This window comes from Pteropus vampyrus, unplaced genomic scaffold (genome assembly GCF_000151845.1).
Source record: "Pteropus vampyrus isolate Shadow unplaced genomic scaffold, Pvam_2.0 Scaffold25, whole genome shotgun sequence".
Taxonomy (NCBI): domain Eukaryota; kingdom Metazoa; phylum Chordata; class Mammalia; order Chiroptera; family Pteropodidae; genus Pteropus; species Pteropus vampyrus.
In genome coordinates this window covers 6,665,552-6,675,053 of record NW_011888806.1, presented here as the reverse complement: position 1 = coordinate 6,675,053, position 9,502 = coordinate 6,665,552, and the positions used below count along the sequence as shown (strand labels likewise).

At 31.4% G+C, this 9,502-nt stretch overlaps 1 protein-coding gene and 1 pseudogene across 1 annotated transcript in view; both read left to right on the top strand.

The window, feature by feature from the left end:
* CCSER1 (coiled-coil serine rich protein 1) overlaps positions 1–9,502 on the top strand; it is a 1,102,883-nt gene that overhangs the window by 391,923 nt on the left and 701,458 nt on the right. The gene's annotated exons all lie outside the window — the stretch shown is intronic.
* Positions 3,906–4,024, top strand: LOC111737278 (annotated as a pseudogene).

Sequence of the window (9,502 nt, the reverse complement as noted above, 5' to 3'; positions counted from 1 at the left end):
TCAGAGATTAAGGATCAGATGCAGAACTTGTCTCCCTGTGAGAAACAGTGCGGTTTAAATAAGATTCATCCTATAGTATCTGTATAATTTGGAGGAATGACATAGAGACTTTAAGGTTCAAGTATTATATGCTCCCACAATTTGAATATGAGAGTAGAAACTGCAATTTCCTAAAATTAAAGCAAACCAAAAGCAAAATAAAATTAATAAGCTTAGTCATTCTTTAGGTAACCAATAACGCTATGAACAAAATTAGGTGATTTAAAATATATATTACTAATAAGATTAGCTGTTTTTTTTCTCAGTTATGTTGCAGTATGCTGGCATGAAGTAATTGTGTTTTTGGTAGTTGTTTTTAATTTTTTTAAAATGAATCAGATAATATGAGTTTGTCACTGTGGTGAAGCTCTAGTGTTGTTCAAAAAGAAAGTGCTTGTGTTCTAAATGACTTGTATTTCTTTGTACATTTATCATTGCTTGACAAAAGCATCCCTTGAGTATCATTAATTTTTCTAACTTTGTACTAAACAAAGACTGTCTGCTCTGTAATATGGTTTCTGAGTGGTTCTCTTCACTGAAAAAGAAGAACTTAAATAGGTTCCCACCCTGAGTTCTTATGCCAAGTTTAGTTTTCATTATTAGTTACCCTGTTGGTCCATACCTGATATAGTCACTTAATCTGTTAGTTATTCTGTATTATTTCCACAAAACTTACTCACTCATGTGAATTGATATAATTTAATATCTGAACCTTCCAAACTAAATTAATTTCTGATTTTTTCTTTGAAATTCACTCCACAGGAATGAGCCAGTTTAATTCTTTACTATAGCCCATAGTTCAGGTTATTGTGAGGTTTGGTCACAGTTTGATTTAGCTTTAATTTAGTGACAAAACAATAAAGGAATGAGATTAGCAATTGGAATTGATCACAAGGTCAGAATAGAGCTAAAAGCAAAACTGACTGAACACTGAGCTAGGCATCTGTTGCAATATTGTTTCTCTTAGCTATCTTAGATAATTGATATCATGCAGGAAGAGATTTTAAAAAGACATAATTTTTAAAACTTCTGTGATTTTAGGTTGATGACCTCCAACTAGAGCTTTTATTTACCTTGTGGTTCAGTACTAAAGGCCTTTGGAAGTAGAGAATACATGATGAGAGTGGGAAAATATTTGCTCTTAAGCCTCGTAAGGTTCTATAAACTGATAGAATCTCTATGTCGGACAATTTGGCCAAAGCATTCTGAATTATAATTGAATATATCTTTTAGTCCAGTCATTTTATATCCCAAAAATTATCTTTTAGATAAATATGTGTATAATATCAGATTTTATTTTAGTTCTGTTCATAATAGCAAAAGAGGGAGAATGCAATACTGGTTAGCTATATTATGATATAGATATAAAATTGAATACTATAAAGCAATATAATAGAATGAGGGAACTCATTATATACAAATACATGGTAATTTGAAAAAGGCAAGTTGAAGAACAGTGTTTATAACATGTTATACTAGATGTATGAAAGAAAAAAAATCAATGACTATATCTCTGTGCATATTTCTATTATATACATATAACATTTGTGGAAGGTTATATGATAAATTAGTAAAATTAAGGCTTTCTGGATATCTGGGAACTAGGCGTGGAAGAGAAATGTTTTCTGGGGAAGAGATGTACCTTTTGAATGTGAGACTATGTGAATGTGTTATCTAGACAAAAGTAAATTTAAAAATATATGCTAAATTAAAAAAAAATAACAAGTAAATACATTCTTAAATCCGGGCTTTTTTTTTTTTTTTTTTTTTTTTTACCAATCATGAAGCTCCAAATTTAAAAATTTATAATTTCAGTCTCACAAAAATTTGAAAATAATTTACTAAATTATTTTGCTATCACATAAGTATTGTTAACTTCCCAACTTAGAATAGAGTAGCTCTCTATACTGTACTTGTGTCAGCCAATTCCAAATTTTAGATTCTATAACTTGCAGTTTCCAAAACATAGTGTTTATTCCTATATTGGCCAGGATGCTTAAATCTTTGGCATACTATTTTGTGAAAAGACTTTGACCTTGTGGAGCTGAATTATCAGCATGTCAAATTTATCATTAGGACTCAGTTTCTTTTTGTCTAATTCTTGGATTGGCTCTGTGCTGGATTTTTTCCTAGGGATGTTTCATCTACTTGGTGACCACTGACAAATCAGAAGCACATTCATTGATTTTAGCAGCATTAGTTGAATGAGAGCATCTTATTCTCAAAATTTCAACACAGTTCCCATATTTGAACTTCATTTAAATGATTTGGCTCCTGTGCCTTTTTGTATCCAGTAGGAAATGTTGGACAGGTCTTTGCTGTATGCTCACACTTATTTCAAGGGTATTGGATCACTACTATTCACAATGAATGGATTGAGAATTTAGGAGAAATCACTCCTCAAAGGAAAATTCAAATTTGTTAACATAGTAAAATGGATTAGATGCTGGGAAGGCAAAGAAGCAGATGTCAACTACAAGAACATGTTATAAAGAAAGAAAGAAAAAAAAACTGGAGCATTTTCATTTGGAATAAATACGACCAATAAAGAATATGACTAAATTAGTAAGGTTGTTGAGCTTGGCCAAAGTATGAGGAGCTAGTCCTGATTTAGATATTGTACTCAATTTATTGTTGCTCTCGTTTTGCTTTACTGACAAAACAGTAAACAAGTAAGTGTGGGATATATACCACTTAAGGAATGAAATGAGTGGAATCAGATTCCCCTTGGCTAACCTGGTTCCTCGTAGAGGTATGCCTGAAGTTTAGTGGTCAGCATCCTGATTGAAGGAGCCCAGGGCTTTTAGCTCATTGTCATTTTTAAGGTATACTCGATGAAGGGCACAAATTAGCACTCATGAGTCTACCCACTAATGTATAAAGAATGTCCTTCTGTGCCACAATTAGATGCTCTGCATTCCCTTTCCTACTAAGTCCTTGGGACAACCATGTCTTACAAGTGGGATGAATCATGGCAAACCTTAAAATCTAAGATCAGGGAAGTTAATGTGCAATCAATAATTATTGAATAGCTGGATGAATAAATGACTGAAATTTCAATGAAAATTGACACATCTAAAAAAAGAACAATATCTTCAAGAAAACTAATCTATTTATACTACAGAAATCTAAATTATCCTATATACTTTATCAGTAGTAACACCATTGATTATTAAAACAGCATATAGCATAACATGTGGTACATATATTTCATATAATTTGAGAACTATGAGAATACATGCTCAAATTAGAGTTAACATATTTAAGTGACCATTTTATTGTGTTAGATCTAGAAAATTACTTTATAAAATTTATCCCAATGGCTTAAAATATTTTACTTACACTCAAATTTGTTTATGTACTTAACATATTTGAGCTTAATTGATCATGTTTCACTTCAAGAAATCTTTATAAATAAACTTTAATCCCATAGGACAGATCCATTAATTATGTTTTCAGGGGAGGTATAACTAATGGATCTGTACTATAGAAATATGGCATTTAGTAAATATTAATAATGCAAAATCACTCTACCAAGCACCTTAAGAATACCCAAACTAATAGATCATTTTATATGTCTAAAGCTTTCCTTCAGCATTCCCATATGGAACATAAAAGCATGCAAAACATCAGCTTTTTTACAACAGTTTTTCAGTGAGATCTTCATAGAAGATTAAAGATTCTTTAGTTATGCATCCCAATAAAATTGTCTTTCAAAGATTATTTTTACGATAGGTATAAAAGCCCTGATGAAAGCTTAAAAGGTATCAGTAAATTGATAGTCATGTATTATAATCCTAAAAGGCCTCGTTGTTTTGCTAATGAAAAATATTTTTAAATAAACTTTTTATTTTAAAATAGTTTCAGTCTACAACCATGCTACCCTGAACAAGCCCCATCCCGTCTGATCTCGGAAGCTAAGCAGGGTCGGGCCTGGTTAGTACTTTGATGGGAGACCACTTAGGAAGACAAGGTGCTGTTGGCATAAAAAAAAATTAAAAAATAAGGGGTAGTAAGCTGATGAGATCCTTGCAATCTGTGAGGTCAACCAAGGGTTACCTCGCCTAAAAATAAACAAACAAATAAATAAGTAAATAAATAAAATAGTTTCAAGTTTATAGAAAAGTTGCAGATAGTACGGAGGACTCTCACATATCTCCTATTATGATCCTACCTCAGCAGAGTACATTTGTCAAAACTAAGAACCAATACTGCTACATTACTATTAACTAAACTCAGCAATTTATTCAGATGTTACCAGTTTTCCCTAATGCCCTTTGCTATTCTAGAATTTTATCCAAGATGCATGCGACATTATGTTCAGTCATCATGTAGCCTTAACAACAAATTCTCTAACAGTTCTCAGACTTTCCTTGTCCTTGATGACCTTGACTTTAATTGTTCAGATTTTTGTAGAATGCACCTCACTTTGGGTTTGTCCATTGTTTTTCTTATGATTAGACTGAAGTTGCTAGTTTTTGGTAGAAGACCTCAGAAGTGGATTGTCCATCCCATCCTGTTATACCATGCTATATACATGATGTTAACCTTGATCATTTGGTTGAGATAGTGTTTACCAAGTTTCTTCAACATAAAGTCATCTTTTCCCCCTTTTACTACTTTACTCTTTGGAAGTAAGTCACTAAACACAACCTGGGAGTGGGGGTGGGGTATTATGTCTCACCTCTTGAAGAGGGTATATTGGCATAAATTAATTGGAATTTTTCTGTAAGAGAGATTTGTCTCTTCTGTCCAGTTATTCATTATTCGGTCACTGATTTATTTGTGTATGAATTCATTTTTTTGTTGTTTTATACTTTGTATTGTATGCAAATACTATATTGTTTATTTTGTTTCAAAATATCCCATCTTTGGCAATTATGAGCTCTTTCAAGTTTGCTCCTTTGTCTCTTTGGCTAGCCCCACCCTTTAGTCTTTTGGGCACTTCCTTACTTCCTGATACACCAAAGTGTCTCAGGATCATCTTACATTACTTGTCCCATCTCTGGATTCAGCCATTTCTCCAAGGAATCCTGGTTTCTTTATTAGACAAAACCAAGATCCAGGAACTGGATGTTTATAACAAAGACTATTTTATATAATAAAATTAATACGTTTTTTCTTAGACCAGAGGGAAAATAAAATATGGCTCTTTTAATAAAATATTTTTGACACTTGCAAAATCTTAATTTTTATGGATAAAAGTAACTTGTTAATTTCTGAAATAATGAAAAATATTTCAAAACTGAATTTTATTTTATTTTTTTTTTATTTTACAAATGGCTAACTTGAAATTTTTATACACAGAACATCTCGGCATCAAGTGAGAGACCCTTTGTGAATCATTTGAGAAGTCTTTATTTCTTCATGTCAAAAGAAAGAACAAAATACTGTGTTTCTCAAGGCTATTACAATGAGTGTATATTTGTACTTATCAATAATAAATATAATAGTAGAAGCTAAGAGATGTGACATTCAAAGTATCAACATTCTTTTCTAGTTTAGTAAGTATTAATAGTGTCTCTTACCTTTCAATTTTCCTGTTTCTTTAGTAACAATATATTGAGTATCAAAGCCCTCAACTATATACTTTGGCTATTGACAGTTGTACAGTGTCATTTGAGCATAATTACATTATTAATTAAACATTTTTTAAATTGTTCATGATAACAAATTGTGGTCTGAAATTTACCCTGGGAAAATGTTATTATAACAAAAATTATTTTCTTCCATGCTTATTATATATTTGGGGAAAACCACTTACTGTGATTTGTAATTCCTTACTGTTCACTTTATGGATTTTTTAAAAGTAAGCTTAACTTGGTATACTAATTTTCTTTCACCAACACTAACTTCCGGTAATTCTGATGTCAATTTTGATAGTCAGAGTAAGTACTAGGTTGGTAGGCAGAGTTGGTACCAGGTACTCCAGTCCGAGGATTTCAGCGAGGTCATTTATCTGCTATTTTCAGCCTCCTGATAAGTTGTCCCTGGTCATTCATATACATTTTTTGGAGCCATCTCATAGGAACCAAGAAAAGTTTTATTTAGACTTCTACCACTGTTTTCCTCTAGTGTGGTATCATTTTTATCTAAACCTGTGAATACCAGCTCTTAACCAACATTGTGTGGCAGTTCTTAATATGTCAAAGTGGGATGGTATTTGCAGAACTGCTCTATATGCTTAAATCATTTTTTTATTCCACTGAGAAATTTGAAGAAGAGGGAATATTCCTCATCTTGCTTCTCAGAATTTTATTTAAAATTTCTTTTCTGTTTCTGCTTGTGCCCTCTTTTTCCTCAAGGATGAGTCAACAGTAAGAGAGCAGGTCTCTGAGATGATAGAAACATTGCTCTTTTGACATTATTGTTCTCTTTTTCATCTAAAGCTTATTTCTCTCCTGCCATCAATCTGTCCAGGAAGTTCTATAATCACCTACTTTGATGATAGTCTTGAATATTAATTTTAAAATGTTAATGCTTTATCGAAGACTTCCTCCCTTCCCTCAACACACCCACAAGCAGATATCTTTGTGTTTCTGTATATTATAATTAAAGTATGGTTAAGCCGCTAGTAACTATTAGAGTCCCATCTTATGTGTGAAAGTGGCTAAAATGTTTGAGGTTACTTGCTAAAATACAAATTAATCTTTGTTAAAATCTTGTACTAAAATGTGTATAATACAAATAATAAAGTTATTTGATGTTTGTTATACACCAGGAAATTTTAAAAACATTTTCAAAGAATAGAATCTCAACTCTGCTGTTTTTGGGCCATCGTGTATTAACCTACAAGTTGGTAGAAAAAAACATAAAATGAAAATCTTTGTGGGTTTGAAGTAGGACAAGATTTCTTAGGTGAAAAACCAAAAGCATAAACCACACATAAGCACTTAACAAAGTAAAATATACTAATGGTCAATAGGCACATGAAAAGATGTTCAACGTCATTATCCATCCATGGAAAAGAAATAGAAAACCACAATGAGTTACCACTATACACTCATGGAATAGAAAAAAAAAAAAAAGGAAGACTGAATACTGTTTTGTGAGATACAATGCAAATGAGAGTGCCACATATTACCACTCCTTTGGAAATCATTTGTCAGTTTCTCATGAGTTTAACATAATATTAGATATAAATTTACTACAGGAACCAAGTAATTTAAGTATTTACCCAAGAGAAATGAAAACAAAGGTCTACAAAAGATAAATACACAAATGTTCACTATGGCTTTATTCACAATAACCCTATACTGGAAGAAATATAAATCTACCACTGGGTGATTGGATAAACAAATTATGGTTTCCATTAAATATTAGACAACAATTAAAAGGATGAATTACCAAAACATGTGACATGAAACAACATGATATGATGAATTTTTAAATCATTTTGCTGAATGAAAGAAACTAGACCCAAAAGATTGTACATTCATATTATACTTTTCTGATTATATGAAATTCTACAGAAGGAAAAACTAATTTATAGTGGTATAATATGTCAGTATTGTCTGGGATCAGGGATGGGGGGTGGTGTTTCAATGCAAATGAGCATGAAGGAACATTTCGAGGTGACACTGTTCTACATCTTGATTTTGATGATAATCATTCACGTGGATACACATGTCAAAGCATCTTATTATACACTTTTAGTTACATTTTACTACAAGTAAGTTATAATTCAATTGAGCTGATTTAAAGTAAAAGATGGATTGGAGATGAGGGATGAGATAGTTTACAAATTTAGGGAAATTATATTCTAAAAATAGCACAGCAAAGTAAGTAGTTTCTTCAAAAGTAAATGAGTAGGAAGAATTCTGAAGAACAATATAAATGAGAACAGGGTGCCATTCCCCAGAATATCTCTGATATGCTCAAAAGTGAATACATCTAGATTTTATTGTTAAATTTAAAGATAGTACTTAATGTTAAACTCAAACTAAAGAAAAATAAAAAAGAACTTACATATAAGCTAGAAATTTAGGTGAAATAACATTTTAAGTGTAGGAAAAATGTTAGGTTCATATTATTTAATCCTCCTAGTATTGGAAAGAAGCAGATATTGATTGGACTTAGAACCAGAAAACCAAGTTTTAGGACACTTGTCAGAATTAAGATAGGTTTCTTATACCCTGTCAAGAACGATAGTGCAGTCTCCAATGGGCAAAGAAATCTGAAGGTGTTACGGGAGAATTAAGAGGAGTCCTTCTTTTGGGATGTTTTGCTTCTTTTATGGAATAAGTCCTCTACATTCCCACAGGATTGGCTTTCCCATTTTTGTAAACGGACCATTTCCACAGTTTCTGAAATATATCAAAAAGCAGATGAAGCCATAATTCTAACAAAATATTTTATGAAGAAATTTGTATTTAGATATACAATTGCATTGTTATTGCTACCACTGAATGAAAGGGTGAATGAATTAAAGTCTGATATATGGATAAGACATATCTGAAGGTTTTACTGTAGTATTTCCTTTAAAAGGAAAAACAAATTGGAATGACAGCTAAAGTACAGGTCACTAAAATGCAAACGGTAAAACAGTAAGCTAAAAATGAAGATTTTAAAATATTTTTGATCTGTATTTGTCAATTTGATAATTAAGTGCAGTTTATCAGATTTTGTCATATAAAATTGATTTGTTTTTTAAACATTTTTCTCAAGATTTTCTAAGAGCAATAGAGTTAAAGTGTCACGCTATAAGATGGATTTGAAAGTGAACACTAGAACAAAATTTTTCTCTAAGAATGACATTCAAAGAATCATGAGTACATGATGCAAATTTTAGAGTCTGCTTTCAACAGTCTTGAGATGGAGTATTTATTTCTGAAGAGTTGAAGGAGACCTCAACCCTAAAAGAAGCTAACTATGAAACTTGATTATGAACTCTTTTTATGGAAATTGAAAAACCTTCATCTGCAAGATTATGATCCAGGCTTTAAAATTTTCACGACCGAATGTTATCTCTGTCTCCTGGATTTATTATTTTTAAGGGCAAATGCTCTAGTATGCTATGCAGAATGTCAGTACTTTAGGAACATATCGGATAATTCAACTACAAATGAACCATAAATATCACTTGCTTAATTTCTAATGAGAACTTTAATGATGAGAAAACAGTTCAAGTCTTGTTTTTCTTTCTGCAAAAAAAAAAAAAGTTTCACTCATTTCTTACATTAGAATACTGCAAACTTACTAGATTTTGTTAACCAGTGTCACCATAATAAAATAAAATAAAAATAAAATAAATAAAAAGAATCATGCAGTAAATTCATTCTTAAGAAAACCTTTGTTTCAAAACACCATATAATCAGAGAGCAAAAGTTAGCAATTCAGAGTGTTTTCTAATTTTGATCAAATAAATGGCCAAGAAGTTTTGAATACATTTAGAAATTAAAGTCAGTAACTAATACACCTCAATTATCTGGTGCGTGTATTTTTCTGCTTCCTTTAGTATATT